Source organism: Phascolarctos cinereus, unplaced genomic scaffold (assembly GCF_003287225.1).
Source record: "Phascolarctos cinereus isolate Bilbo 61053 unplaced genomic scaffold, phaCin_HiC Scaffold_5;HRSCAF=322, whole genome shotgun sequence".
In the NCBI taxonomy this organism is placed as follows: Eukaryota; Metazoa; Chordata; class Mammalia; order Diprotodontia; family Phascolarctidae; genus Phascolarctos; species Phascolarctos cinereus.
In genome coordinates, this window is record NW_027555958.1 from 125,610,684 (window position 1) to 125,618,000 (window position 7,317).

Sequence of the window (7,317 nt, forward strand, 5' to 3'; positions counted from 1 at the left end):
GGCCCAATATAAACATAATTTTCTTATAGTCTATTTTATATATAATCGCATATATATATATATATATACACACATGAATATAATTTTGTATATTAATTTTATATAACTATACATGGAGTCCCCCCCCATGGAATATAAGATAATTAAAGATATTTTGTATTTTGTAACCCCAGTACTTAGCACCAAGCTTTATACATAGTAGGGGGCTTAATGTTGGTTCTCCTTCATTTTCAAAGATCAGTGACATTATGCACGTAAATTAGATTCAAGTTGACGTAGAGCTGCCCAAAGTGGTCAGCTTTACTTCCTCTTCCTGAGTCATCAGAGTCCAGTGGCAAAGCAAAACCAGGATGAATGGTGATGGCCCAGGGTACAGTGGATGACCTTGGCATCTTAGATGTCTAACCAAGCTCTAAGGACTCCATAGCACCTGCTTCAGCCAATTTCATGGCTGTTGGAACAAATTATTCTCATTTGCCAATTCTGCTGGGGAAAATCTTCATATACTTGGAGAAGACCCTCTTCTAACTGACAGATGGCTTTGAGGCATTGGTCACCCTCAACCTGGTTTAGCCTGTCTGCCATGATGGTTTACCAGGATTTGACCACTCTGCATGCCACAGCTTCTGGGAGCCACAGGTGAGAGCTGAGTGTCAGGTGGACACCAAAGGTGGGTGAACAGCCCTGAAAAGGACTCAACAAGCCCTCACACCAGAGGTACTAGTCCTTCCTGAATATGTTTGTTGATTGATGCTAGTATAAAGATGATGAAAGAATGCTGGACCATGAATCGGGACACCTGACTTTCATGCAACATCATCATCATCATCATCATCACTATTATCACTGACATTTATTTAGTGCTTTGAAGTTTGCAAAGCACTTAATATGCATTGTCTCATTTAAGTTTGAGAACAACACTGTGAGATAAGTATTAATGGTTTTACTATTCCCATTTTACTGATGAAGAAACTTGGGCTCAGAGATATTAAATGAATTGTCTATGGTCACAGAGATAGTAAGCATCAGAAGCAAGATTCAAATCTATGCCATCCTAGTTCCAGTTGTTCTACTTACTAGCCATAATGAAATGTGTCATGAATTAAATTTAACAAAAAGGTAAACTGAGGCAGTTTTCTTTGCAAGATGATAGTTTATTAATAGGGCAGGGAACCTACTAATAAAGGATTCTCTGGTCTGCCTCTGTTTGTGCCAAAAGACCCAGAGTGAGGACTAACAGAGGTATTTAAACCTAGGTGTGTTTTCCTTCTGATAGGCTTGACAGTACATTATTTGGACCTCCCCTGGCAATCCTGATTGGTGGACGTTTTAATGAGTAGATGCTTTGGGGCCTAGAAGTGATCATATTGCTTAATAAGGCCCCTCAGAAGCTGCCTGTACTTCAGAATTGAGATCTGACAAAAATGAGTAAAAAGATGGGTCACAAAGTGCCATTGGTTATTAAATAATAGGGCACAATATTCATTTTCCTTATTCCCCTCTTTGATTCACTGACAATATCTCCTTAGTGAATCACTAGCTAATATGACAATTATAAATCTCAGCATTGACTCACCAGGATTCAAAAAGATCTAAAGTTACTAAACAATTCACCAAAGGTTTTTCACTACAAGGCTTAAATATTTTACAATGATGAAAACAGTGTGAGAGGAAAAGAGAGAAAGACTGATGCATTGACAGTAACCATTGCGGGCAGTCCCCTTTGGTAAGCAGGCATTACAAAGAACAATGGCACATGGGGAAGGAGTAAGATGGGAAGGGTGAGTATTTGTTCTCTTTCTCAGCAATCCTTTCCAACTGTCCATTTCATCAGTTCATCACATCTTAAGGCTCAGACTTCTAATGCAGCTGTCTGATTTCTGAGAACATCTCCTAATGCAGTCATCTGGTCTTCTGGAAATATCTTTATCTAAATCAGGTACTTAGACACTGCCAACAACAGACTGAAGGGATAATCTAAAAGAATCTATGAGGATCTCTGACTTGTGGAATTAGCCCTTTTGGTTAAAGAGTTGATATTTACAGTGTAGATATGTAAGCTAAGGTTAAGAGCAGCTTTTCACAGCAATGCAAGGATCTAAGACATCTCCAAAGGCCTCATAATGGAAAATGCTATCCACATCCAAAGAAAGAATATGAGTTTGAATGCAGATTGAAGCGTACTGTTTGCTATCTTTTTTCTTCGGTTTTGTTTTGTTTCCTCTTTCTGATGGTTCCTCCTATTGGTTCTAATTCTTCCTTACAACATCACTAATGTGAAAATATGTTTAATAGGAATGTATATGTATAGCCTATGTCAGATTGTGCACCGTCTTGGGGAGGGAGGTGGGGAAAGAGGGGGAGAAAAATTTTAAACTCCAAAGCTTATGGAAGTAATTGTTGATAAATCAAAATAAATTAATAAAAAAAAAAGAGTAGTTTTCAAACTGGCATCGACTCCACTATCATTTCACTTCCTTAGACTGGCATTTATTTATTTTATTCTTCACCTCAAATTCAAGCCCCACTAGAAGAAGAAACTTCAGTTTTATTACCTACAACTACCCTGTGATGTAAGTTAGTGAACTGTTATTTTGATATATTTAGGAAATTCAGAGAACAACTAGCCCTCTTAAATTGCCTTATCTGTGCAGAAGTGAACAATACAATTGCATATATAAAATTCTGAACCCAATTTTTAGAACTTGTTATTAAAACATAATCAAGACCTTTGAATCCCATTAGAATCATTTGATCTCATTGCTTCCTCAAAAAGTTTTCACTCCAGCTATTCACTTCAGCTGCCCATTCCCCCTTTAGGAGGATGAAATGATGCTAAGGATCTAATCCTAATCATGATCACATAGGTAAAAACACTCTTCGTAAGTAGATAACTTCTATGCCTAAGTTTAATGGCCACACAAATGACTTTACCTAAGTGATGCTTATTTTACTTTAATTGTAATAAAAGGCCTGGAATGGGATGTGTAAACAGACTAAGTAATTAATTCCAGATTATAGCAAATGAGTTGTCTACAGTAAGACATGTTTGGTTATTAGCTGTGTTCAAATAAAATAGTTATTATAGCCACATAGACCACTGCTCTTAAACCCTCTTTAAACATGAGGATATATTTAAGAAAACTCTTATATAATTTGCTTGCATTTCAGAGCATAATCTATATACGAGTATATTTCAAGGACCTAACCCTGCATGTGAATGCATAACTACCAGCTAGCAGATGACAGGCCCAAATACTCATCTACTTCATTGTTTGGGATATAGAAAGGACTATAACTTCAGACCGAATAAGTTAATCTTACATATTTGCATCTTATTATAGTAACTTACATGTCTTCCAGCATTAGTCTATTATATAAAAATTTAATGTCATGTTCATATTTTCTCACTGCCATGATTATAGAAATTTGCCATAAAAGGAAAAAGAGAGATGTCACTACAATAAGGGGGAAATGCTCCCCTATCTTGATGTCATTTCCAGGCAAGAGTTATATAGGCAGCCAATTGTATTGAAAGAATGTCATTGCTAGATGTCATTGCTTAGAATTTTAGCCAAGTAGGAAGATTTTTCATTCAAGAGGAAATAATCACACTGGGGAAATTGAGTCTCTAAGACTGAAGCCTGTTAAGACCAGGTTGACTCAAGATGTAACTTCAATATATAGCATTCCAGGTTCATAACTTCATACTCTTCATAATCACAAATCACCACATAAATTGATTCTATAATATAAACTTAGTAAAGAAGTATTAGGAATACAAGGGATTTCATTTTCTCAGAAACTATATTCTGGAGGTATACAAGATATGGGAAAGCCCCTGTAGCCTGAGAGTAATAAGTCACAGGAGGGTGGAAGAACTAACAAGCTAGGTCAAAATGCCTGAGTCCAACCTTCTCCTCTGATCTTAAAATAAAAGGCTTGCTAAAGCCAATATAGCCAACCTTTGGTGCCATAGGACACCAAAATTCACTCCAAATTTCCAGAAAATGAAAGATTTTGCTACCAAGTTAAGATGTGGCATTAATACAGCTAAATGTATATAATACAGACAATTTGTATTGTTAATCTGTAGGGAAAAAATCATTGAAAAAGATTGAGTTTAAAAGAGTGATTAGGACCCATATAAGATGATCAAAAAGGGCCATGCAGAGGGGTGGAGGCAAGATGGCGGAGTGAAAGCAGTGACTGGCTTGAGCTCTCTCCCAAACCCCTCCAAATATCTGTAAAAAAATGTCTCTGTAGAAATTCTAAAGCAGCAGAACCCACAAAGACAGAGTGAAACAAATTTACAGCCCAAGGAAGCCTGGATGGTTGATCAGAAAGGTCTATTGCAACAGGTGGGGAGAGGAGCACAGTTCAGTGTGGATGTGCAGGCAAAACAGTCCTCAGCAAACCTGGAGCAGGCCTCAGAGGACTGAATCACAGACAGTGTGGTGGTTTCCAGACTTCTCAACCCATGAACTCCGAAGACAACTTAGAAGGTCAGTAGGAAAAGTCTGTCTGCGGTGAGAGAGAAGAGTGGGGTCACAGCCCCAGTCCCGAGCATGGCCCTGGGCGGTGGCTGCCTCTGCAGCTTCTGGCCCACAGACTGAGGGGGAATCAAGTGGATGATCAGAGGGAGATTGCAGGGTTCTCTTTGCTGGTGCAGGATTCTCTTGCTTTGCCTGTGCTTGGATCTGGGTTACAGTTCTGGGTGGCGATCCTGGGGTGAGGAGGAGTGCTGGCCTGGTGGCGTTTGTGTTGGCTGTGAAGAGAGAATCCTCCTCACAGTTCCAAGACAGAAAAGAGTGCTTGTGGTCACTCACAGACCAGAGCACAGGCCAGGAAAGAAGTAAACACCTTGCCCTTGATCATACCACCTTGCAAGAACTGAAAATTTACAGGTCCCTAGAAGTGTCTCTGAAAACAACTGCACAAAACCCCTGAAGCTTGGGACAGTACGTTTTCCACACTGGAATCGGACCTCTACCTTAATCAAAGGGTTGAAAACTCAAGTAATTGGCTGGAAGCATGAGCAAACTGTACAAAAAAAAAAGTCAGACCCTAGAATCTTTCTTTGGTAACAAAGATCAAAACATACAACCAGAAGAAGACAACAAAGTCAAAGCTCCTACCTCCAAAACCTCCAAGAAAAATATGAATTGGTCCCAGGCCGTGGAAGAGCTCAAAAAGGATTTTGAGAAGCAAGTAAAAGAAGTAGAGAAGAAACTGAAAGTGATGCAAGAAAATCATGAAAAACAAGTAAACAGCTTGCTAAAGGAGACCCAAAAATATACGGAAGAAAATAACACCTTAAGAAATAGCCTAACCCAAATGCCAAAAGAGGTCCAAAAGACCAATGGAAAAGGAAGTCCAAAAGCTTACTGAAGAAAATACTTTCTTAAAAATTAGAATGGAGCAATTGGAAGCTAGTGACTTTGTGAGAAATCAAGACACTGTAAAACAAATTCAAAGGAATGGAAAAATAGAAGACAATGTGAAATATGTCAATGGAAAAACAACTGACCTGGAAAATAGATCCAGGAGAGATAATTTAAAAATTATTGGACTATCTGAAAGCCATGATCAAAAAAAGAGCCTAGATATCATCTTTCAAGAAATTATCAAGGAAAACTGCCCTGATATTTTAGAACCAGAAGGCAAAATAGAAATGGAAAGAGATCCCCAAAGGAAAACTCCTAGGAGTATTGTAGCCAAATTCCAGAGTTCCCAGGTCAAGGAGAAAATATTGCATGCAATCAGCCAGAAAGAAACAATTCAAGTATTGTGGAAACGCAATCAGGATAACACAGGATTTAGCAGCTTCTACATTAAGGAAACACAGGGCTTGGAATATAATATTCCGGAGGGCAAAGGAGATAGGATTACAACCAAGAATCATCTACCCAGCAAAACTGAGCAATCCTTCAGGGGAAAAATTAGACATTCAGTGAAATAGAGGACTTTCAAGCATTCTTGATGAAAAGACCAGAGCTGAATAAAAAATTTGACTTTCAGATACAAGACTCAAGAGAAACATGAAGAGGTAAACAGGAAAGAGAAATCATAAAAAACTTATTAAGGTTGAACTGTTTACATTCTGCATGGAAAGATGATATTTGCAACTCACAAGTCCTTTGTCACTATTAGAGTAGGTGGAGGGAAAAATTATGGATAGATAGATAGATGATAGATAGATAGATAGATAGATAGATAGGTAGACAGATGGCACAGGGTGAGTTGAAGATGAAGGGGTGATATCTGGAGAATAAAATTAAGGGGTGAGAGAGGATTATACAGAGAGAAGGAGAAAGGGAGAGGTAGAATGGGGTAAATTATCTCACATAAAACAGACAAGAAAAGGCTTTTACAGAGGAGGGGAAAAGGAAGAAGGTGAGAGAGAATGAATCTTATTCTCATTGGATTTGGCTTAAGGAGAGAATAACAAACACACTCAACTGAATATGGAAATTTATCTTACCCTACAGGAAAATGGGGGAGAGGGGACAAGAGAGCAGGAGGATGATAGAGGGGAGGGCAGATTGGGGGAGGCGGTAGTCAGAAGCAAACACTTTTAAGGAGGGAGAGGGTCAAAAGAGAGAATGGAATAAATGGGGGCACAGGATAGGATGAAGGGAAATGTACTTAGTTTTTCACAACATGACTACTGTGGAAGTGTTTTGCATGACTACACATGTATAACCTGTATTGAGTTGCTTGCCTTCTCAATGAGGGTGGGTGGTGAGGGAGGAAGGGAGAAAATTTGGAACCCGAAATTTTAAAAACAAAAGTTTAAAAAAATTGTTTTCACATGCAACTGGTTAGTAAGTAGTAAGTTAGTCTGAAGTCATGTGGTAGAGGAATTTGAGTGTCCAACTAAATAATCTGGACTTTATTCTACAGGTACTGGGAAGATTTTTGAACAAGGGAGTAAAATGATGAAAAACATGTATAAGGAAGACATATCTGGCGATGGTGTGCAATATGAATTAGAAGGGAGAGTGAATGAGAGACAACTGCAATACAGTAGTCTGGATGAGAAGAGATAAGGTCATGAATAAGCAGCAGTGGCACGAGTAAGAAAAGTCTAAAGATGAGAGATATTTTGAAGGAAAAGATAGCAGGATTTGGTGACTGCATAATGTGAGTGAGAAAAAAAGAGTCAAACACAACTCAAAATTTTATCTGAGATGTCTAAAAGAATGAAAATGCCCCTAAAAGATGTCATGAGGAGGCAAGTCATGAGGAGAAGCTTATTTGAAGGGGGTGAATGATCTTGTTTCACTATTGTCTCTGCCTATCAAAGAAATCTGG